This window comes from Helicoverpa zea, chromosome 7 (genome assembly GCF_022581195.2).
Source record: "Helicoverpa zea isolate HzStark_Cry1AcR chromosome 7, ilHelZeax1.1, whole genome shotgun sequence".
NCBI lineage: Eukaryota > Metazoa > Arthropoda > Insecta > Lepidoptera > Noctuidae > Helicoverpa > Helicoverpa zea.
In genome coordinates this window covers 3,843,947-3,869,926 of record NC_061458.1, presented here as the reverse complement: position 1 = coordinate 3,869,926, position 25,980 = coordinate 3,843,947, and the positions used below count along the sequence as shown (strand labels likewise).

Below are 25,980 nucleotides of genomic sequence, written 5' to 3'. Positions count from 1 at the left end.
CTTATCTAGTGAGCTTGGTGGATCTGGGCCCTATATTAAGCAGAGTTTTTATGTCTTCCTTTATTCAGTAAGTAACTCATTAAGACTATTTAGATTGAAAGTGATTTCTAAGTCTTAACTGCTATTGTCTCTAAAACAACCGAACAATTTCAAAGGAGTAATTAAGTTTCCCGGTAATATCTAACTATGTACAAAACATTTCATTTTCTAACGGTTTATTATCCACAACAGTATTCTGTAATTTACATTTGTATCTTACGAATTCAAAGCAAGTTGGGTCCGTGCAATTCGATGCTATGATGCCACGGTCGGCTGCCTAGAATCGACTGCCAAATAATTGATATCTTCTGATCCGTACTGAAATCTGACTGTGAGATACCGGACGTTTAGATTTATGTCAGACTTCGGGTCAGACGTCCGTAGGGCCAAATATTATCAGACGTCTTACCGTCTTACTCTCAAATCTCAATGCAGCTGTTATTTACTTACGGAGAGGGTTGAATTACAAATGAATGAAGCGAATTGAGCGGTGTTGTTGCAAGTTTGACGTTGAATTTTGCAATTATTGGTCTAGATTTTGTTTTGGGATAGAATTGTTTGGTCAATGTCCAGCTAGGTTACGTAAATGAATAATTTTAATCATGGTTTTTTTAGTTATTTTATATTAATAAGTTCAATTATTTTCTATAAAAAATACATTTTCAGGTCACTAGAGGTTTATATTTGTAAGTTGTACCTATGTTTAATTCCACGCAGAAGAATAAAGGAAGAGAACATATCAATAAACACTCTTAAGTGTCCAATAACCAACGAAGTAAAAGTCAAGATGACATTCCAAAGCTTTCTACAAACTGAAACATAAATACGTAACAAAATAGGGGAGCTAGCTTAAATCCTCTCGCGTACAATAATGTTGTCGCGATTCCGGCTGGCTTATCTCATTGTCATACGAAACTCCTGCGTTGTCGCCGCAGACGCCATAAGCCGACGACTCGACGGCTCTAGACACCATTTAACAATAGCCAAGCGTGAGCGGCACCAAACTAAACCGATACACATCCTCCGCTAATTTATTTCAGACTATTAATTAATTACGACTTTAAATACGTAAAATGTTAAGTCCTAAAATAGAACAATAAATTAATTAATTTTAATTACCCTGTCATTTTAATGTTATCACGACTGTATTCACCTCTCATTTTCTAATTGGTAGGTACTAAATTCTAAATAACCTTTGTGTTTTACTTTTCAGAGATTGTTCTACTGTAACAGACAAAGAATAAGTACCCGAGTGGAAAATACCGAAAAGACTCGTTTATTTGTTACGTAACATGACACGATAAGTTAGAAACACGTAATATGATCATTAATTAGGTGAAAAGTACTTACCTAATTAGATTCGTTGGACTGTATTGAATTCGGGATGAGGTGAGCCTGTAACAAGAGACATTTGAATTATTTAGAATCCTTTAGAGACACGATGGAGTAGTGAAGCCTTGTTATTAACAATTAGTGCGGCGAAAGTAGGCCATTTACCTTGTTTGTACGAGGGCATTAAATTGCTAAGTACCCTTAAGTAGGTAGCGTTTACATACAAACTTGATTTTCTAGACGCGTTATTTTTTTCTGAAACTGAAGTAGTTATGATACATTCTTTCTTATTCTTACTCGTACTATTATGCGAACTCAGAATTACTGAACGGATTTAAATGTGGTGCATGGATACATAGCTTGAGAAAGCACATTGGCTTTTTGTTAAAGGATAAAAATAAATGTTGTATCGCAATTTTTGCTTTATTATAACTTAATTTACAAGTAAATGAATACCATATAATTATGTTTTTGTAGTCCTTAACTTTTTTTCTAGCAAAAAGAAAAAGTTCTTATTTTTCTTTATTTCGATTTAAGAAAGTAAAATGTAATAATTTTGTGTGGAAAGTAGACGAATACCGCGTTAAGTGTTCTCTGAGATACGGAGAGTCCCACGGGAACTTACCTCTAATGTTCCTTAGTAACATGAGGAAAGAGCAATTAGGATATTATGAAGCTAGTACGTACATACATATCTTATGGAGCAATGTTATTTCTCTTATTCCCCCTATGTCTCTATGATAAATGAAACATAAAAGGGGTTATTTTCCTTATTGAACGAATACCTGACATTTTTATGTCACTTACTTTAACAGTGTTTTGTAAGCACATTTTTCATAACGTCTTGTTCCTGCTTGGACATTTATTTATTTCCTTTCTTTCATGCTTTGCAATTATATGATTGAGTCAGATCTACCTATCCATAGACATTATTATTTTATTTTTCTTTATTTAATGATTTAAGTAGGGGGGAAAATAATCATCATCTAATTGGGTAACACAATGTCTCGCGAAAAACTCCCGAGCTTCTGATGGGTGGTGAGAAACTTAACTGTATTTAAATGTTAGTCGGATTACTTGTAGTTGGTTGGTAATAAATTAAACTACAACCTTATTTATTCGAAGTCTCTCAAAAAACAAAAGCAGCTTGCCTTTATAAAACCCGATACAGGTATAAAACCTAATAAGAACCTTCAAACAACATCGCAAGTAAATCTGTAACGCGATACAAACCACTGGTTCGGAACACGATAGTTAAGTGGTTAATCTAACTGTCCATTGGCTTGTATCGACAGTCCTAAGCAAACTTCTTCGCGAGAATGGTGTTTGACTGCGGCCAATAAACGTGGAGATTTTTTTATTGCTGTAATGTTTATTGGTTGTTATGTAGTTTCGTTTATTAGTGGGTTAGTTTGGTTTTATGTTTGAAAGGAGGTCTCTGAATCAAAGAAGTAAAGAGGATAGTTTTGAATGAGTTCGATTTTTAAATCGTAAAATTAGGGCCGTTTAAAAAACAAAAACTAGGCGTATTCATTACATTGTCTGTGATTAATGGTCATTATTTACCTTAAAGGCAATCCAGGAACTCGCAAAAAGATTTCTTGTAATAGTGGCATCTGTAATAGTGGTTAGAGTGAAAATACTAACATGCTCTGTCTTTACAAACTTTCATAAAACTACATTTCCTGTGCGCAAGCTCAGGTAAAATTACAAAGAAAATTGAAACAAAAAAAAAACTTTACTCTACTCCTTACTTTAATAGAAATATAAAATTATATCCGAACTCCGTTATAAAGGTTTTACACAACAGCTTATTATCTTTACAAAGGTTACACTGAACACGAGACTTATAAAAAGAGTAAGAATTTTTCAACCAAACAGCTTTGTGCTTCCTAGCTTTGTCCATCTTAATGTTCAGGATAAAAAAAGGAATGTAGGAGATTCATTGGGAGTTGGTGCACGTACGGCAGTCGCTCGGATCAATCAATCAATCTCAACAGCTCGTAAACGTCCAGCGCTAGACGGGACCGTCCGTCATAGTTGGTAGTCGCAGGAGGCGTTGGCATAATCACCGGAGGTTTCGCACGAGTGGCCGTGCAACGGAATAAAAGCACCTATATGTGTTGTGTGGGGGACCACTGAAAATCTGTCCTATTCTCTCCCTTGATTTTGAGTGCTTTCTTGTCAGTGAAAAGGTGCGATAATGTGTCATTTTTTAAATATGTTTCCAGTTTTTCCATAAGTTTTAAAAATGGACCTGACACACAGATACAATTTATTAACATATCTCTTTGTATATTTATAAACTTTCATAATGAAATAAGAAATTGTACCTATTCAAAAATATTGATATTTTATTCAGTAATCAGCACTTATTTATTCAAAGTTCTATTTACTTTACACAGTTCTTACATAGGAATTTCCAGTAAGTAAATCTAGAAGGAATTAGGAGCAATGAAAGCAAATCATTATTTATGCCTTGTTGTGTTCTAAGCTTTCCTTTCTAGGAACTTATTTTGGGTAGGTAATAGAAGAATCTTGTTTCCAAATCCTGTGTTTCTTATTCTTCAGAAAACATTTCCCTGTTCTTAGTAGGTACCTATTATTTATAGATACCTACTCCAATAAGGTTAAGTATACCAATATCGAAATAAATATGTATAATTTAGTATGACCTCAAATGTCTATATTCATTCAATAAATCTATTGAGCGTTGATTTCAAATTGATGACAAAAATACATATAACTTAGGTACTTTCTTACTAAAAGATTTTATCTCTAACACACATGATATATGATGTTTTGTCATAACAAAATAGTTCACAATAAATAATTGCTGCAAATGAACAGTTGGTGGTACTATCTAATCAATACAAACAACTACATTCCGGATAGTTGTTTTTCACGAGTAAATAAAACGGGAAGTCGTCTATCTTAAGAATCGTTTTTCTAAATTACTTAGGTTCGGCCGGGACCCCATTAGTCGGTACTCGTTACCTCCGAGACAAATGGTGCGAAACGCGAAGAGTTGGCGCCTTTGCCCAGCCGTTTATTAGTATTAACAAACTTTGCCACCGACATCATTTATACCAATGAAAAAATAAACTAAAGCCCGCTCCACTGAATTGTGTCTTAATTGAGAACTATACCACCTTTATTTTCTGCCGACTTCTCTTAATTTACAGTTTTAATGTACAGTTTAACTTTGTTTAAAGTTTCTTGTTTTATTTGCACTGAGTAAATAGAATGTTTAAAAGGGACATTAATGTTCACAATGAAGCCTCCGACAGTATGTTTTAATTTAAGCGAAACTCATCAGCTACTATCATGATATATCGAAATTAAAACATATTCCGGGACGTAGGTATTAATTTGTGTGCTCTCCCGGGCGAGGGCGCCCGACGAAAGGTATTACGAAAATTTAATTGAAGTTTTGATTAAGCACTGTTGCATATGGCGGGCTCATTGATCACGATGTTATAAAGCACAAGCTTAAAAATGTGCTCGACATCATTACCGACTACAATATGACTTGTTTTGCTCACGACGCCAAAACTGTCGACGGCGCCTTTATCCCCCTTGCATGCCTAGCTAAAAGGCTGTCTTCAATACTTACTGTGTTGCCAACCTGGCATGATATAAAAAGCACAGGACAGCTTTACATAAAGGAGCTTAGTCGTATTTATTGTCGACTTCAATAGCTTCACCTTTCAAAGTTAATTGATTGGTAGATCATATTTTTTTCTACAGCTAAATATCAAGTTTCAACAAACTCACGTTTAATTACTAGAAGTTTCAGGCTGACTTAGCTAGAGTAGAATTCTAAAACAAATTTTATGTTTCGCTCACCCCTTTGTAAAATGGAAAGTCTTTCCTCGGATTTGCAAAACGAACGACGTCGACTATCCGAAATCTGAACATTGGATACTCCTTTGCTCGTTTTAAAGTTAAACGTCGCTCTTAAGGGCAAAGGCTTAAGGTGAAAAGTGTATTGGATAAGCCGAGACGATGTGACATTTCGTTTTTAGCTACGTAAACAAATAATGGGAGCAAGGGATTGATGGAAGTGAATGAGTCCACGTCCTACGCAAACTTGTGCAGTATCCGAAGTACGGCTATTGTTGTATTCAGGACGTTTGGGATGTTGAACCACTGGGAATATATTGATCTTTTATAGTTTATTCAATATGGAATACCTGAGCAGATATCCCCTCAGCCGACTTACTTAATTATGTAATTTTTTTTATATATATTTTCCTATTAGGTATATTTAGGTATACTATATTTTTAAACCATGTCATATTTGATACTTCTTGAGACAGAGACTAAATATTTTTTCAATTTGCTGAGTAGGTCAGTATTATCTACTATGTGGATTTTTTAGTTTATACTTAATACATCTATCAGGACAAAAAAGATGCTTGTCTAAAGGTACTGAAACAATTGCCTATCACACTTGTTTTCTTCATCACCAAAAAAAAAAAAAAAACAACAACACTGGCACAACAAGATTATGAAACAGTAAATATCTGGTATCACGTTCGATCTCCAGGGCATACAAAGTGGTATTGGGTGTTTCTGTCAGCTCCAAGGTGCAATTGAGTCGGCAAACAGCGTTAGACTCGCCCACCGTCTCGAGGGACACAGTTGCGTCATCGATGGGCTGTCAGTATACCCTAAAACATCCCTGTCTGCCCAAATTAAGGTGCGTACTATGTAGCAGTGTTGACTTGAATGCCGAAGGAAATTAGGAGGCTATTGGAGCACTTACATCGGTAAGTAAACAGGAATGATATTAGGTTATGAGGGCGTGAAACTAATCGTTCCATTTGCTGTGAAATTTTTGAGGTCGGGAAATAGGCTTAACTAAAATGCGTATGTGTAAAGAACAGGTTGAAAAGAGAACATAACAGTTCAAGATTTTATTTTATTCTTAAATTAAACAGTTATAAATAAAATTCCCACCATCGTAATAAATAAAAACCTCATTCATTCCAACCTAACACTTTGCAAGACATTGCATTGTAGAAACGGTTGAACAAAACGCCATCCTTTTAAAATTGCGAGGGAAAGTATAATAATTCGTATTATTATATTCGTGTCTGACACTAATATCTCGGCTGGACCGCCCGGAGCAACTGCAAGCAAACAATGAAACAACTTTAATAAAAGTAAATCGTATTAGCACCTAACTCGGTAAGATGGTTTATTGTCGCCCGAAGTGATGGAAGAAACTGCTTTAATGATCTTACGTGTGATCATTTGTGCTGTTGTGAAGGCTTTAATTGTGGGCGTGTGGACGAGTTTTATTGCCAGTGGAAGAGTGATATGAGTTAAGATATTATGAGCTATTCTTACAATTGCAATAGATATACCTAACTCGTGACAAGAGTATGTATAGGTATAATTCATACCTTTGTAGACAGGTGCGATTTTTTTTTAACGACGTCAAAAATCATCAAATGAACCCGTAGCCCGGCAGAGGTGTGATTGTTCTTTGAAATTAATGAGTGTTGGAATAAATATCTACGAAAGTAAAAATAAATAATGTTCTTAAAAGAAAAGTATGTAATGAAACAATGATTGATGATTATAAATCAATTTGGCTGGTTATTTGATGATATTAAAAGAAGATTTTCTTTCAGGCTAATTGTTGTAAAAAATCTATTGCCATTTGTAAGTAGAAACTAATTAAATAGCGACAAGTTTGACAAGAAAAGACTTTTAATGATCAGTTAGACACCAATTAGGCCTTTTTTTTGACATTAAAACTTGCCTAAAAACTCAAACTTGTTAATTTTTTGAAAGTAATAGGTACGAACATTTTATTTAATGTCAATGTACTATATCATGTTTTACTTATACATATAGGTAAATACGTAATAATGTACGACAAGTAACCGAGCTAAAATTGAACCAAATCCATCCTTTTAATATGACATAACAAAACAATTACAAGCACAAACCTCGTCCTTATTTTCCTTTCATTTAAAAACCCACTTTCTAGAGCGTTATATAGAACTTAGTTTTCAATCAATAACTTTAGATATTTATTTTCGCTCCTCGCTGCGGGCGCGGAATTCTTTTTTCGCGAAATGGTAAGTAAACCTTCTTAAGACGAACAAGCTCAAATTGCTCGAGTAAAACATAAACAGAAACTTTGGAATAAAATGGCGTATGAACTTAAAACATGCCGATCCGAGCAACTTGGCGCAAATAGAACGACTTGAAATGAACGAATGAATTAATTACCGACTGTACTATGTTTAATATTAAGTAAGTTTATTTGCAGCAGCCCCGGGTTTGTCCAGGAACGCGATTGTGTATTGTACAGGTGAATTTGATATCGGGAGCCGGTCCCGCTCAGTTCAGTAGGTGGCACTACATAACGTGGAAAACAACGGGATTTCAGCCAACTTTGTTTGCCCGAGAGGAGTTAAAATATATTCAACTATGCGATAGAAGTTTCCGAGTTAGGGATAGCTTATTTTTTCAACTACCCGCTGCGGCGCACCATGAAAAGTCGTAATTAACGTGGCTTTCACCACGACCCCAGCGAATAGTGCTCTCATAGAATTGTCATGACAAGAATACAAAGCTAGTTGTATTGTTACGCGAAATAAAGCCCCATTTTTTAATGATGCCTTCCCTAAACATTGCTTTCGGTAAGCGGTTCCTAAAGTTTGATAGGAAACACTTGTAATGTGAACTTATATTGGAATTTGGGAGCAAACTTTGTAACAGGGAGATTATCAGGCAACTATATAGCTACACAAGTTTCTAAGGTTTATCTGATGGGATTATGCGTAACGCGGGGTTATGTCGCAGATTATTGGTTAAAACTTTTCAAATAAAGAATTGTAGCATTCTTTTCGAAATGCGGGTGATAAATTGTGTGTGGGGAGTATTACGAAAATGTGCGATTTTTTCATAAAGTTTAACGCCGGCTGTGGTGCAGGTGGGGGGTTTAACCGCTCTAATGAAGCCAGGATGCGCCCGCACGTTATTAAGGGATCACTCCCAGCCTTTTATGCGCTATGAATAGTGTGTTTTATTAACTTTATTTTAATGCTAGCCGAGTTTTTTTACCATAGTTTCTACAAATATGAATGTGTTTTTTCAAGATTTGCGTTTGTATTTATTCATGTGGTTTGCGGAGCGTTCATTAACAATGTATAGAATGGAATAACATACCTGTATGTTGAAGTACCTACGCTGTAATATATTGTAGCTTGGGTATACCTAATAAATATCTGCATACTGCAAGTATATACCTACATACCAACGGACATTTACGGGTAATTTATAAATCATCTTTCAATTAAACATAATACGAGTGAAGTAATTCTATTTAATTTAGCTTACTTATATCATGAAAATGGTGCGTTTTAAAACTAAGCTCTAATACTAGCCTGTAAGTAACCTCTTCGAATATATTCCCTGTAATAAAATCTCAAATAAATAAGTAAATAGCGGCGTAGTATCTCATTTAAATGTTCAGCAGGTGTACATTAAGCCGACTGGATACAGCACTGTGGCTTCACCGAAATTGAATTTAAAAAATATTACCAACTCGCTAGCTTGGCCGCTCTCCAAAAGACAATACTTACCTACCGTCGTCTTGTATACTCATTTTAAAGGAATAAATACTTACAGCGAACAAATACTAGTGGGCACACAGCCTTGTTAGTAAAAGAGTCATGAAAATGATGTTAATACTGGCTGCAATGAAAAGCGAAAAAACGGCTTAATTTTTAGTATGACTGTACCAAATAACCCTTAGGGCGGTTGTACACGATGATAGTAACTAGAGCGTGAGTGCGGGTACGTTTAATGCGTACAGCCCTGAAGCCTACACTTATTTATTTACATGATGCATGCATTTCTACAGCTGCCTGAACATGTTATATGTTATCTACATATTTATTTACTTTCCTATGTAATTATCATGTTTTCATCTCTGACTTTGTTACTACACTGTTCAGGTCTGCAGGAATAAAGTTGTTTATAAAACAAGCGGTAATATACCTTTGTTTATTTTTCTACAGAAATCGTGGGTTTGTCATGTCCTTTAGTTTCATATTAAATGTTTCGGTTTTCTTGGCCTAAAGGCACATGTCAATTGCAAGAAAGATAAAATTAAAACATTGTTTACAATTTACGTCGACATTTCTGGGTTAAGGATTTCTGTGGTATTTGTCTTATATCTGTTTATTGCAAAACTGTAGTAGGTACTTTTCTTTGTGAATATATTTTGCTTTTGCATTTTTTGTTTCACGATTTTATCATAATTTGATCTTTCAAATACAATCAAAGAACGTAATTTACCTTGATCATAAAACTGAAAGTCAAAAAGCAAACGGCTGAGTCAAGTCCGTATCCCGTGAAAATATTTAGATGATCGTCGCACAGGTTTGTGTTTCGGAAGCAAACAACAGCGTTACCACCTCGTGAAACTTTTTACATTAGCCGTACCTACGTCCCGAGTCTGTTTGTTCCGTGCCTTCGAACCTGCTTGCCAACTACGGCGCACAAGTTTGGGGTCTCATTTTAAAACTCCCAACCCGCGCCCCGGGTAAATTTTAATCATAAAGAGACAATAGAGATGAAGGTATACGCTAAACTTTGCACAGACTGATTTACGCGATATTTTTCCGCCGTATTCAACTGCCTGATTTTATTTGCAGTTATTCGCAACGACTGCCTTTAATAATAGTCCGCACAAATCTTCGTTGCGGGCCCGATATTAGCACGAATGGCCATTTTTAGGTAATGGTTTGGGGGAAGCGGGTTAAGCGAGGGCGAACGGCTAACTAATGAGAAATGTTGGCTATTTAATAGCCTGCAATATGGAATCAGGTGTTGAAATATTACCGCTGTATGAGTGCTCTACATTTTTGTGTAAGTAAAATGTTTCAATAAAAACTTTAAATAGCATTGTTCTAAAATGTACTTTGTGTAATAAAGATCCCTATTATAATAAAATTTTCACTAATTTATGACATTTCCATCTCCAGCACTCCGAAAGTCAGGTATAATAAAATGATGTCTTATTTCCTTTTATAGGGAGCAGTCGTAATGTAAGGCAAAAATGTGCCACTGGAAACTGTCCAACGGACACCATCTACACCGGAGTAATATATTTTACATTCAATTTGAGGAAAATGGAGTCCGTATTTATGTTTTATTTACTGTCGTAATGTTGTCACGGATCGTAACATTGAATTAACGCGATTTAGATTCTTGCGCGATCATTAACAAACATGAGATCTCCGCCAAATTGAAATTCTAATTATTATTCTGGTCCATTATCTAGTTTATTCCCCACTTTTTCATAATTCCGCATTAAATGGAATGGCTAAGAAAGAAACTTGCAGAAAGGACGAGCAAGATGAAAAAGCTTTTCCTCCAAATAATTTTAATATTCAATTATTCAAGATTTTCAATTTTCAAGGAAAAGATTATAAGATTTCTTAGCTGGTTTAAGCCGTAATGAGTTTCCGGTATAACAGTTTAGTGGGATGAGGTTTGGAACCAGTGCTTCATTTGAGCAAGGAATCTATTAACAGAATTACCATCAAGTGGGCCTCTGGCCTTTCGCAGGCGTCGCGGGTCTGAGCGCGTTCATTCAACATTGAAAGAGATTGCACTAATGAAAACAACTTTAGAGCTTCAGCTCTTTAAGTTTTTAAACACTGTTCAAGTTTAAACTATTAGCTTCAACTTGCAAGAGGTAAAAAACTAGAGCTCTTGAAAAATTTAAGTGGTCTAGTTTGAGATTGAAAAGTAATACAAATCCTTTGCTACATTCAATTGTATTTTTGATTAACATTTCTAAGAATGAGGTAATCTCACTAGATAACAAGCGTACGTTCCGAATAATGAGATCCGATGAGAGAGCGTAAATCACTTTATGTTCAACAATCTGTCTCTGAGGAACCAGTTAATGTATTTAATTATTTTCTGAAACAGATTTTATCATTGAATCATCGTTCATTTAAAATTTATTGGCCAACTTGTAAGCGTTACGATAAGCCGCGGATTTGAGGTTATGAAATCAGATAATAATATAAATAAATGTGAGAAATGTAGGCATTTGGTGGATTCTGCGGGCTTTATACGCCAATTAATTCCTTATTACGGATAACGTTTAATTTATTCATTGGGATTAAGTGCCGTCTGAAATATTAGAGTTTTGGTAATTGCTTGCTTGTGGGACACAAGTTTTAGTATTAAACAAAGCCCTAAATAGACTTTTCTTTTGGTAAGTTCCGGTACCTTCATTTTATATTTACATGAAACTTCTTACTTTATGGATTACTGAAGTCTTGATAATGTACAACGCTTAGGTACATATTTTTGTATTTACATGGAATGTTCGAGAAGAGTGATTACCGCGTAAACACTATTATGCTGAAGTACCCAATTAGGTAGACGTCAAAACAAACTGAAGTTGTTCAGAAGCCAATATTTAATTTAATTAATACCAATTTTGCTTGTTGTTTGTAATTAGTTCTTGTAGTCGAGGAGGTATAATATATTTTTATTTTATATGAATCTGTAAGGTTTTGTAAGTTAACCTACAATTTTATCTGTTTTATTTGTTTATGTATCAAGAAGCTACATAGGTTATTCCAGTGCAGTGTAAAACATTTTATCTGCTAACTTTTTTTACAACCTAAGGTTTTATCTGCTAATTTTGACTGTGGGGCACTCCCACAGTCAAAATTAGCAACAAAAAATGCGTCACCAAACCCAATTGGAACAAGAAACTACAAGCATTTCAAACCCTCAAGCAAAGAAAGCAAAACAGTTTACATCTTGCAAAATTTTTCAAATTCAATTCCTCCGCGACCGTTCCTTTACTTTGTTTAATGTTCTGCAGGTGTATTCTTGAGTAATAGCTTTAGTTCCTTGTAGGTGAACTAAATGTCCGGTATGAATGTTTAAGTGAGCTAAGTTGGCCCTATCTGTCGTGGTGGTGTTATGGGTGAAGAACAAACCTCTCGGGTGTGGGTTGGGTTCTGGGTCAGGCAAGTACCACTGCAGTCCCCAGTCACCAGTCCCCACCCTTGACAGTCGTTATTTGTAGTAAGAAGCCACACACCAGTCTAATCAAGGGGTATTGGGTTGCCCAGTTAACTGGGTTGAGGAGGTCAGATAGGCAGTCGCTCCTTGTAAAACACTGGTACTCAGCCGCATCCAGTTAGACTGGGACCCCAACAAAGTTGGGAAAAGGCTCGGGAGATGAGGTGTATTTTTGAGTAATAGCTTTAGTTCCTTATAGGTGAACTAATGTCCGTTATGAATGTTTAAGTGAGCTAAGTTAGCCTTATCTTGTGAAGAGAGGAATTGGCCGTGTTACTCTAAGCGGACAGATAAGTCGTGAATATGGAATTTTGTTGCTCAAAGTTATGATATGGTCGAAGTTTCAGGTTTCAGCTTTTTTTATGCATTGAAATGTGGGTGGAAGACATTAGGTAATTTCGTTTCGAGGATAGGGATGCCTAAAATACGTTTAAAACCAATTTTAAATTTTATGGTCAGTAGACTGATAGTTGACCAATTAATTGAAATGCAATATTATTTACGTATATAATTCAACTGACTCTTCAGTCGATATATTATTTCAATACTCAGTAAATTACAAATTAATTCGAAAATTACATTTCAAAGAACAATTAGTGGAAATCCGAGTACAATAGCTTTCACGATAGTCATTTGTTTTTTCATAGCTATTACGTAGATTTTAATGAGGCTAAAGTTACTATTTCGGCTAGATTTCAATAGGCGAGCCTAAGTTAAAATAATAATTATATAATCTAGATAGACTTAGTATTTACTAAACAATAGAGATTGGAAGATTTAATGAGTAGCGTATCGCAGTATTATATTTTAGAAATTAGTGTTTATACAGCACAAACGAAGATTATAATTTGCTTACAGTTGAGTTTGTGATAAAATGTTTAGTAATTGAGAGTTCAGGTGTTACTTAATTTTGCTAGCTGTCAACTTACAACTGAAAACCGATTTTACATGAATTGTTAGGTTCGGCATGGCCCTAACTATAAACAATTATAATGTTCATCAATGCTAAGTATTTGTATGTTGTGATAATATTTAAATTAGCCGTTAAGCCTACTTTGTCAAAGTCAAGTAGTTAGTTCTACGTTAAGTTGTACTGAATTTGTATACTGCCAGTTTCTGGACTCGATTGGAATACACAAATCGTGTTGCAGCCAGTTACATGCATTATATAGTTAGTACTCCGTGCATTAAGTTCGATAGCCAGCTTACCGAACGTAAGCTTCAGTTTAAAATAATGTATTAGGAACTTAACCCTTCGTATGCCGTGGAGGCTGATTACAGGCAACAAGCCAGCTAAAACCTATATTAACTAACCTGATGGATGCTGCGTTTAGTTATCTGACGCACACACGCCACCAGCCGATTGCCTGCCACAGCCAAGCTGAGCATAAACTTCAATTATCCCTCGATAATTGTTAAGCGAACCAAACCCAACTCCCAAACTGATACAACATAATTAAGTATGTTAATTAATATTGAATTTTCATTAGATATCTTCGCTCAGATCAAATGGACGGTCGCAACCTTTTGTTTGACCCAATTTTTCAAAAATAAAAAATATAATTCCACACATATATCCCTGTAGGGAAAATATTTACTTTTTCCTCAGACCCCTACGTTTTATCATTTGCATTTTTCATGACCAACTCAATTTAGTAGCTACCTACCGTTTCGGGTCCGCTGTATCTGCTTGAAAGTATCCTATGGGATTTCCTAAGTTAGTTTTTCTACGTGTAAACTGCTTGAAATATTCAAGAAAAATGGAATTTTGATATAGAGTACTTGATTAAGAATTCAAATCTCAGTAAAATTAAAAATTTTCGGAAATTAAGTTTTGCTGACTCTACAAAGGTACCTTTTATTTTCCACTTGTGTCACTTCATAAAAGCGTCCTTCATCCTTAAAAAAAATACAAACTGAAAAAACCAGAGCGCTAGTCGATAAAATACTCAGTAAGTTAAGTCTTGACACAACCGAGGCAGACATATTAAAAGCACATTGACATAAAAACAGGCTCCCGTAACCAAAAGCCCATCTAGCGAAATTGCCATCCGCTTGCTCATTACCGATGGAGCCAACCGCTGGATCCGATATCCCGGCGCACGTGACTAAAGGAAATTGAAATCTCTATCGGTTAATCGAAATATTGAATGGAATTTCTAAAAACAGAATTTTAATTATCCATCAATTTCGACTTGATCACTTCGAAGAATAGTTTGCTATTGATGTTCATTTTTTTTAAACTATTCCATAGATTATAGCAGATAAATGTCAATTTGATGAAGCGACACGTCTATCAGAAGATCTGTGGTGTGCCAAAGACAAGATTGTGCACTTATCTACTCAGCATAGAACCGTCTTAGAAATTGCTATAGATCGATGTATCAGTGGAATTATTAAATTCCTCTGAGTTTCAGTGAGAATTGAATACAAGGAGTATTGCATTGGCAATTATTCGCCGTTACTACGTGTTGTAAAATTATAAGCATAGCAGAAGTTAACATAAAAGAAAACTCGTAGTAGGTACATAAAACATAATTCAAATTATATCAAACGATGTCTGTTAAAATATGACGTCAAAAAATATACGAATTACGAGTATAATCGTTATGGTTTAGAAAACCTCAGCGGATGGAGTGGTTTTGTTTGCCTTCATACCAACCTACTTACGCATTGTATTCAGAACCACCTTTTAGAGTCGCCTGAAAATAGAGAAGGTGGAGATTTTTTGATTAGAAGATAAGGTGGGAGGGTCGGTGTGTTTCGAACCTCTGATGGAACCCTCTTATTATGAACCTGCACGGCCTGCTACTTGAACACGTCTGCTTGCCACAATCTCGAGAGTCCTTTATTCCACCATTCGTTTAATTTCGCTTTTTTCTGCTAAACATGCGTTCGACACCGCTACTATGAAATGTTATTGATCCAAAGCAGAAAAACCTACTAATTATTCCCGATCAGATCATTAATTTCTGTACTTGGCAGCCAAATAAGGTTCCTATAAAATACACACGATAATAAATCTTGCGTAAAATTTGGAGGTCTATTTGAAGTGCCTTGTTTGTGCGAGGTTAAATTCTTTACCAAGTTAATTATTTGCTTTTCTACGGTTTGATTTTTATTTAGCTTTCTGTTTTGTTCCCGCGAGTTGTTTTATTAATGGGGCACAAGATTCCCGTTGTGCGAGTACGTTAATGTATGCTTTTCATGATGAGGGTCTATACGGAGCTTGTGAAATTAGCTAGGCAGCATTCATGTGTATAATCTGAAACGATTATAAATTATTAACGAGCTCGAGCTCAGTCGAGGCGGCCTGCATGACAGCAAGGTGTAAATGGAGACAAATTCGTCAATTTATATGCGAACAGCCTGCCTTTGAGAAGCGATGACGCCTTTGGCACTTCCAAAAATTCTATCGGTTTTCTTCAACTATAATTTAGTGAAGAAAATTACACCGTGTATTTAATTTAGGTTAGGCCTCGGCTTTGTAAACTAGTTACAGTTAGTATTTTTTCGTCTGTATTTGACATGATTGTAAATAAGAAGAATTTACTTGTCCTATTTATATACTGTAGTACTTTAATGGCAAACGGCATGATAAAAACGCGTTTTTGTGTCGTGTTTAAAAGCTTTATAAAACTTGTTTTATTATTTGAGCGTATTGCCAGTGTAGTTTCCAGAGCTGAACGTATTTAACGCCCTAGGCAGTAGCTGGTATTTGTTTTGATTAACTTTTGCTGCGCAATAATATCGCTCTTTACATAACATGAATTACACGAATGTCTCCAAACATTTGTTCACCGAAACGTTAATAAGAGTAAATTCCAAATTCAATTTAATAACAGCGAGGCACCAACTTATTTATCGAAAACAATTTCCTTTCAACGAATCACAAAATGTTTATGTCAAAATGTGTACCGAAGCATTTTTCCCCATCTTTATTATTGAATTACTGGATTTTTTATGGTTATAATAAAGTCTTATTACGTGGCAAACGTCGGGGCTCATTAAAAATCTCTTTTCTCGTAGCTTGGCTTTAATTATCCGTTTTCTTTGTTCGCGGGCGTCAGGCCCCTGTTAGTACACTGGCGAATAGTGCGCGCTGGTGTCCTATAGACCTCACGAAAACCTCGCGAATTATTGTGCCGTAATTGATTTATGTAATGTTTGTGGGCCATGGATTCAGTTTTGTGATTTGAGAATTTAAATCGCATTTTTTTATTAGATTCCTGGTTTGATTAGGTCAGCTAGGGAATATACATAGGTTTGTACCAATCAACAACAATGTTATCTACTAAGATCTAGTCGTCGATTTTGTATGTTATTTATAAGTGAACACCATAGTTCTATTCAAAAATAAAACAAAATCAAATCCTCCTAGTGCTTCAGATACCTACCTATATAAAAATGTTTGCTATTTCTGTTCGTTGCATCGCAACACTTCATAGTTTTATCTAGTACAGTTATCGGAGTACAGATTTATTTATGTTCACTCCAGGGATAGCATCGGGAAATACAAATACCTACAGACCTACTATAGTTTAGACAGGAAATTCAAGTTAGCTTTTATCGTTCATTTTATTGTTCGATCCCAAAAGAGTTATCATATTTCCGCCAGCTATAGATTTAAACCCTTAATGGCCGCTTGTTCGAAGAAAGAAAAGTTTTTTAGGCTAAAAAGGTTACATTAGATTTATTTTCTAAGAGGACAACCTAGTGGTCAAAGTTTCGAAGTCACTTTGGTGTTAGAAACTATAAGAAAGCAACGCAAAGTGCGATTGACCGCAACACAACAAATCACTTAGCTTCGGTCTAATACTATTTGCAACCGACCACTTTTTGCCGCCGACGTTATTTCCCTTCCGTTTTTCCTTCCTCTTAACATTTTATCAGATTAATATTAGACCACTTCGCGACGATTCACTATCGTCCTCCATTTTGTTTTTTTCATTCCTCTAATTGAAAATTCTCGTTAATTAACTGCGACAATTATTGAATTTAGAGAAGAAATAAAAAAAAAGATTGAATAACCATTTTTATTCACTTGCGACGTTTAGTTATTAATATTGATTGATTCTTGAGGGAGCTTCTGTGATAAGGTCTAGACTTCAAAATTAAACGGAGTTTGTTGAGTGAAGAAAGTTAGTATTCAAAAATCAAAGGAAAGTCATTTTTCACTTATTGAAGACAGATTTGAGAGTGCGATAAAACATTTCATCGAGAGAAAACTTATTAAAAGTTGTAAACGGCTACATTGAATGTTATTTTCATAAGCGGTTCTAGGCCATAGCTACTTTTACTCAAAAGAATTTTTAAATTGACATAACATGCACTATAAAAAGCTTTGAAATATTTCACGGCGCAGAAACCGCATACAAAGTCGAATTTCGAACGCCGACGAAATCGTTCGTTAAATCCCGCACAGGTTCCTACATTTGTAATAGACAACAGTATTATGATAAAAATGTTCGCGTAACATCGCTGAATTTGAGAGAGCAAGAGATAATTTTCGGCTCCATTTACTTTATTACATTTTGGTGGGGGTAACGAGCACGTACGAACTGAGTATCAAATATGTACAGACGTAGCTTCACATTGGGGTATAATCGTTTGTTACCCAGGAAGTCGTATTCTTCATGTGATGTTAATATGCCATTGTCTTTGTTCAGACTGTACTGCTGAGGTGAAAAGTCGGAACATGTCTTAGCTTTGAAGTCATAAACTGGAAAGGAGAGGAAGACTACATTGATGAATATAATTCCGTAACAAAAAATAAGTGCATTTGACTTCTGACAAATTATTTGAGATTGACATTCAAAGTGTGATTATAGGTTCATGTGTCTATGCTCTCTTACATTCATGCGGGTGCATGAAATTTTGCGACATAATTATTATAATTTTAAAGACCTTACTCAACGACCTTCAAGTGGATCCCTGGAATTCGCAAGATATGGGCACTGAAGGATCGGTGTGAGAATGCTTGAAAAGGACCTTTTAGGTATCCCTTACCGTACCTACTGTGGCTGATAACATAATTATGTCGCCATGATGAGCGTCACTGGTCTTGCTAGAGAATTATTACTATTTGAGCATGAATTGATAACGACTAAAACATACATGGAATACGTAAGTAATGATATCTTACACTCAAATTCCAATTTCGAGCAGGTGCATTATTCAGCAGTGGCTACGTCCGAACGATCGACAGCCGCGAGAAATCCGTTTGTAATTGATTGGACCGTCCCGTCTGGCCGTTCTTTCACGTTCCCGCTTTTACTCTACCACGGATTACCGTGATTGCTGAACCGCAGCCACTAGATCAGTTAACAGCCAATGGAAAAACCGATATCCAAATAACAACAAAGCCTTTAAAAGCGGATGATTCGATGAAAGAAAAGAATATTTTATTGACATTGGCTGCTCAGATTTCAAAAAAGGAAGAGTAAGTTTTTTTTTTTTTTGCTTTTAATGGCTGAATGAAAACTTGTTTTTTCTACAAAAAGGACAGTAGCATAGAGCAATGACAGAAAAGTATAATTGTAAAGGATTCGATATTTGAAAATAGGCGCATCGCTTTTTGAATATGGAGGACTGTTTTAGTAATTGGTGATCAAAGTAGGTTTTTATTTAGGAATACAAACCTTAGACAAATTAATTTTAGATGAATACTATCCGATCTGCCAAATACAGTGAGTTCTGTATAGTAAGGATTAGCAGGTATGCGATTACAGCAGTAACAAGTAAGTCCTATTGCACTATTAGTTCGACAGTATTGTGCTTTAAAACTTAATGCGGGCTCTTGTGGTAAGTGGGCATTCAAGTTAGTTTGCAAATACACTTGAGCTTAAAAGTTAATTTATAATAGGTATGAACAATCGCTATCAGATCATGATAAATAAGAAATGAGGTGTAGAAAGTAGATATGGGTTTAAATTTATTTCTTATCAATTATTTATAGAATTTATCTGTGCGTTTCTATAACGATTTTATTAAGAACTTTAATATTTACGCCATATAAAAAATAACCTTTATAACCTGCGCAATAACATAAAAAAAATCCAGAGTATGATGATAATTTTTACATATCAAATCTCAATCAAATTACTTGAACACTAACGCTCCCAACCCGAGATCTTCATTCATCATGTTTACAGAGTGTTATAACAAAAACTTGTTATGTAAGTAGCATGTGGCATGTAACTAAAGAAGCTATCATGTCAATATATTACGATGACATGGGTTGCCAGTCCATTCATCATAATTTGCCAAACGTTCGAGATCTTTCTTGCGGTACCAGTTGATGTTGGGGTAAATGTTTGTTTCTACTGGTAAAACTGTTTCTGATTTACAAAGTTTTTCAGGAAATAATAGTATACTTAGTCGCTTTTTATAAATAAATAATGCTATTTTATTGAGGCGTAATCAAAATCGAATGTTAACACATTAAATGTTCCTGAAAGTTAATATTATTTTATTAGCCTATGTAATTTAATTACACAAATTGTGAATTAGGTAATCCATCGCCTATCAATTTATCGTTATTTGAATATTATTTAAGTTGAATTAGTGCCTAATTTGTTATGTTAAATTCAAATCAAACTAATTTATGTTTATTTTAAATTAATTTCACAGAAACAAAATTGTTTACCTACAATATGAGGGGTTCCAATGTAGAGGTATTTTAGTTGTTTAATTACTATGGCGTATGCTAATGATACAGTCTGAGTACTTACTAATACGATATGAGTAATGAGTACAGGGATGTATGAGTGTTAAATGATATACAACGTGTTACAAATGTCCGAAATAATGCTGGTAGTTTTGTCTTGTGTTTTGTATCTAGTGGACATTGCAACAATTATGTTTATAACCTACAACAGTGATATCTATCTTTATCTGTTCTTTTTTACTGTTTTTATGTTAACTTGTGTGACCAGCTACTGCCAGGTTATAAGTCCATCTAGACCGGATGACGAATAGAAGCCAATTTAAGGAAATCTCTGTAAGGTCAGAGATCTGCCAGCTACGCAGAACATACATATTTTCACTTTTTTATTCTCCATTCTCTGAGTCTCACAGCTGCTGGTATCGCATAGTCTGGGCAATTTAATATTACCGAAGAGAGATATCCTATATCCTACCTACCATTATATTCAGGTGCGAGAACGCGGGTGAAACCGCTGGAAAACCAGCAGAAAATAGTGCCATTCTTTCTGTTCCTGATTGAAAGCTTAAACTTCACCCAATAGTATGTTCCCAGTGCACAAACCGATCAACTCTATTAGCTAACAAAATACTGTGGGATAAACTATTTAGTGCATCGACAACTTGCTACCAGGATATTATAGTTATTAGGAGTTAACTCTGCTGAGCCAACGCCGACCTTAACAGAATAATGTTGTTACGAACAGATATCGTCCATTTGAACGATATTGTCTCAATTACTCATTTTATTATGAAAATACTTGAAACTGGATACATAGAATATTTTTTGTTTTATTTTAGAACACTTTTAAGGGACTATGTTTTAAATATTCATGGATATTTTACTAAAATGAAGCGATGTTGTAACTTTTTTTGTCAAAAATTTTCTGACTGTCTCTAGTGTGTAGGTACCAGTCTATTTGGTACAAAATAAGGTCAGTTAAATTTAGTATAGAAATCTGGTTTATCTAGGTAGGTCGCTGCAGTCTAGACGGGAAATATTAGTTTGGCAACTTCACCTGCAAATTGATTTTATCTTACTGAGAAGGACATCAAAAATTCGCTTTTTGTGCGCACGTGATTTTCAAATAATAGTTTTTTCGTAAAACTAGGCCTTTTTATTGTAATCCGTATTAGCTGGGCATTATACCGTAGCAAAATGAACATACTTCAATTGTTTCAGGCACTAGCAGTAGATACCAGTTTACTTGGCGTTTGTGAAGGCAGAGCAAGTAATACAATTTCCGTAGGAACAACAATTTCCCTACCACAGTTCCGAGAAGGATTCTGTTCACTAAAACCTCTCCAGCTTTCATATTCAGCGAATGGAGAACTTCAGGATATTTTCCGATATACTCGTAAGCTACAAAATACTTGATACTATTATAGATATAAACACAAAATAGTTAAACGGAGAAAGCTAGTAATGGCATAGGTCAGCCGTGCGGTGGTCCAACTCCGTCACATTTTGGCGCCAAGCCAACAACACGCTAAGATTTGTACAGTATCTTATTCATATTATAATAGTCCGTTCCGTAACTTGTACGGAACACACGAGACAAATTGTACCGCTCTAATATCAAGGTATCACATTATGTAGGTAAGTACATCAGGATCCATTTACTGTCAGTGGGAAATGGGCTGAACCTGGTTATAAATAGGCAAGGGACGATCCACGCTCAGGTTTCGCAGTTCGAGTAACATGGACAAAAAAATGTCAGTTACCCGATTCTCTGAGTGACAGAACAATACGTTTAATCTTCACGTTGTAGAAAATGTGACACGAGATAGAAAGCGCCCGGGTATAAGAAAACTTCAGGGTTTTTTACTTTTTCCACCTATATTAAAATACCTTTGTAGAATGACGCTTTTGATGCATTAGTTCACTGGAATGCGAAGTAATTGTTTTGTATTTATTTTATAGTTTAAAGCGAATGCTTCGTTGTTCTGTTGGTAGCAAACGTGACTGCAGACTGCAGAGCTCTGACTAGTGCAGAGCCCGTTCTGAATTTGATTCCCAGGGCCAATTCCTTCTCTAGCAGCCCAAAGTCTGAAATGGTTACCTACATTACTTTCATAACTCTTACGGCGTTTTTGGATATAGGAACTCGTCTTCTTTACACATTCAGAGGAAAACTGACACGATATTATGGATCTTGCAACGAAGCAGTCTGTCCAAGTGTAAATAAGAGTAATGATTACCTTCAAAAGTGGTTAACAGACGCATTCATTATATTCAGACAGACAACAGCGAAAATAAATTAGCATTTGGTGGAAGCAATTCGAATAGGTTAAACAATTCTAATGAAGAAACTTTCAGGGTTCTGCAGTTAAGTACACGAAGCCATAATATCCAGTTCATCTCGATTGTCTAAATACATGGAACGTTACCTACGTTTGTACTGGCTCCTAGTTAGGCAAACGTTAGTTAATTGGCGTTAGCGATCCTTGGTTTGCTTCAGTATTACTGAATAGAAATTGAAATATAATTTGTGATTTGTGTCACTGTATTATTTTGATTACATGGCCCTTTTTTATTCATATAGGTCATATAGATAAGTATGTAAATATTAGCCGTGCCCGGAAAAAGCATGCGTGAGCTGTTCCTATTTACCAAATTACATGCGAATTCTGGTCAGATTTAGATGAATGTAGGTACCATGTAAACAATTGAATTGAACAACATCACCTTCGCATATCTGAACAGCACCAAAGTCCCTCTACGGTCAAGAACTGAACTAAGACCTCTAAACGAGCATCACACATGTCCGTCTGTATGTGTGAAAATAAACATGTGTAATATCACAGCTGATAGTGGATGCCGTCCTACCGCGTATTACACAAACACGGGCTTGACGGAACCATTTGTTAGGGCCGGTTCTTTGTAAGCGTCTCGCTTTGTGATTCCCGTGTATATAGCGTGAACATTTTGACAAGTGGAATTTGTTCTGCAAGAGAGGGTGGAAATATACATCTCGGCAATGATAATTTTGCTTCTGTGAAACTGTTGTGGTACTTTGATTAAGCTTCTGTTGTTAGTTAACTTGGTATTGTGCTTTATTGTGTTGGTATGCGTTTGTTCGGGTTTTATTTGTGTCGTAATTGAGTTATGGCGGATGATTTTGCAAATTGGCTTTTTGATCGAAGTATTGTCACCCCTTATAAAAATGTAAAATAAAGTGTTATATTTTATGATAATTACGTAGGTATCCAGATGAAGAGTGTAGGAAGGGATCAAACATATCCTAAAGTTTTAAAATACTTTCCTCTACTGGAAAAAATGTTCCGATGTTTCCACGTGAACAAGCGAGGCCGCGAACCTATTCGAGTGAGTCCCTCGCACGGCCGAATATGACTGCGACAAAAAGCAGGTTCAAGCCAACCCTCCTGAGACTGAACAACAAACAACCCGTGAGTGTAACATGCAGAATTTTTTGGACGTTTAATTTCCTCCTTTAAAGTTTTAATTCGAGACATAAAGCGTGCTTAAAAGCGTTGTCTGGCAAGTTTCATCATCGCACAGATGCTTCGGTAGGAAGCTTACTTTGCACACAAAGCCTACAAGTACAAAAGGCCCTGCCTCCGCTCCATTTTGTGTCTGACAAGCCGGGAAGTCGCGGAATGAGACGCGTCAACTCTGTTATGACGTCACCCGTTTAAATGTTTAAATTTCGAAGGATCGAAGTGACAGGCGTTAGGATTTTGTTACTCCTTGAGCGTGGCCTTTTTGATGGAAACTTTTTAAAAGTTTTGGATTTCGCAAATAACACAAAGTTTTTTTAATTATTTAAAAATACAATCGCCTACATTTTAAAAAGTGTTAAAGTATTTCACTTCTTCTAATTTCAGATATTTTTTGTAGTAAAGATACCTATCTGTTTTAAATTATGTATTTCACAAACAACTTAAACCAGTACTTATCCAAAATGATCGAAACTATCCCAAACAGTGAACACATGAAAATAAATTGATTGTTCGTGACGGATACTTAGTGGCAACACCGTTGACTGTAGCTAGGGCAATAAATAGAATGCGATAGTACCGGCCGGCGGTCGTGTCACACGCACCTGTCTGACGATTAAACTCTACCGTATCGTACCGTCCACTATAATCTACGACGTTTAATTTTGAAGTCAATCTTCAGGGATGCCCGTAATTTTAATTAAGCATTTCAATTTTTTATATATTTTTTAAAATTGGTAACATTAATGTTCCTTAAATTAACATTCCTTACTGGCCAGAAGGCCATGACATTAAAAATTAAAAAAAAAAATCCTTACTGGCCGAAAACAAAACGGTCATTCCAATTTCAAATCAAATCACAAACAAAAAGTTCTAATTTCGAAACAAAACTCTTTCACATTCAAACATAGAAACGCAAGTCTATCAAATCTGAAGTTACAAGGTTCTATCTACATTTATACAGTACAAAATGAACCGACGCATGCAACTCAGCCCTAACAGGGAAGATACGGTGTTGTCTACTCGGCATTATTATTTTGGCAATAATATCATATTATGCTTTCAGACGTTACCCTCCCCCCTCCGCCCTTCTACCCCTCCTCAGCTGGCAACGACGAGACACAGAAATAGTATTAGAAATTCATAGTCTATTATTGAACGGATACTTTCGTATTTAGAACATTGCTTTTGTGTTTGTAAATGACTTAACTGCTAATGGTTTGTTGCGGGACAGTATTTAGGAAGAAGGTGTAGTTTTTCTGTTGTCTATATGGTTAGATTTAGAGAAATATATTAACATAATAGTTATGTAGGTAACGGAATAAGGAAGATTTTTTGCACACTTTGAAACGCGTTTTCTTGTAGAAGAAAAATGGGATGTCCTATGATTATTATTCGTAGACATTTTAATTCATCGTTTTCCAAAACCTTCAATTGTAATTCAAAGGTTTTGGAATTCTGCATTTCAAACCTCATACCTTTTTATCAACACAGGTATCCATCTACTACACACTACCAATCAAAAAAAGAACTAAAACACGAGTTACCAATCTAACCGCACGACTAACATTCGAGTTCATAAATTCGATGCGGAGTTATGTTCGGGTGACAGATAAGAGGTGCGTACTAAACAATACGCTTCCGTCTGACGCCGGGTGACAGCGGGGAACTGGTGCAGCTACCCTACGCTGTCAATATTTATTTTATTTGTAACCAACACGTTACAACTAAACATAGTTGTGGGAGTTAGTAATGTTGCTTTATTAAGAGACAGACTGTTATTCCCGCGGTTTACTCGTACCGGGATAAAATATAGCCTTAGATACTTGGGAAGAGTGCTGAGAGTTTCCATCAGTGAAAGATTTTTTCAAATCGGTTCACATCGGTACTTTCGGAGCCTTTGGGGTACAAGCAAATAAAAACTGATTCCTCTTCATCACTTTAATATAGATGCGTTTTGATAATTCTGGACAATATTAGCAAGGAGAACATTTTACACTTTCATGCGGAGTAATGTTTGGGTGACAGATAAGAGGTGCGTACTACACAATCCGCTTCCGTCAGACGCCGGGTGACGGCGGGGAACTGGTGTAGTTACCCTACGCTGTCAATATTTATTTTATTTGTAGTTAAGTTGTGAGAGATAGTAATTTTACTTTATTAAGAGATGATCTGATAATTATGGATAACTTTTGTAAGGAGGTTATCGCTGTCAGCTATCGCTGTACTTCGGTCAAAGAATATGCATTGCTTTTTGGGCACGATCACCGCAAAAAAGGCGATGCAGATAGGTTTTTTGATACATAATTTCTCTTTTGAATTTATTTGTTAATTAAAAAAGGAGAAAATGGTATC

The 25,980-nt window shown here is 35.6% G+C and overlaps 1 long non-coding RNA gene across 1 annotated transcript in view; it reads right to left on the bottom strand.

The window, feature by feature from the left end:
• Positions 1-1,389: 1,389 nt before the first annotated feature.
• Positions 1,390-25,980, bottom strand: part of LOC124632099 — a 115,949-nt gene continuing 91,358 nt past the window's right edge. Inside the window, exon 3 of the long non-coding RNA XR_006984582.1 lies at positions 1,390-1,434. This is a non-coding gene — a long non-coding RNA (uncharacterized LOC124632099). The remainder of the gene's footprint in view (positions 1,435-25,980) is intronic.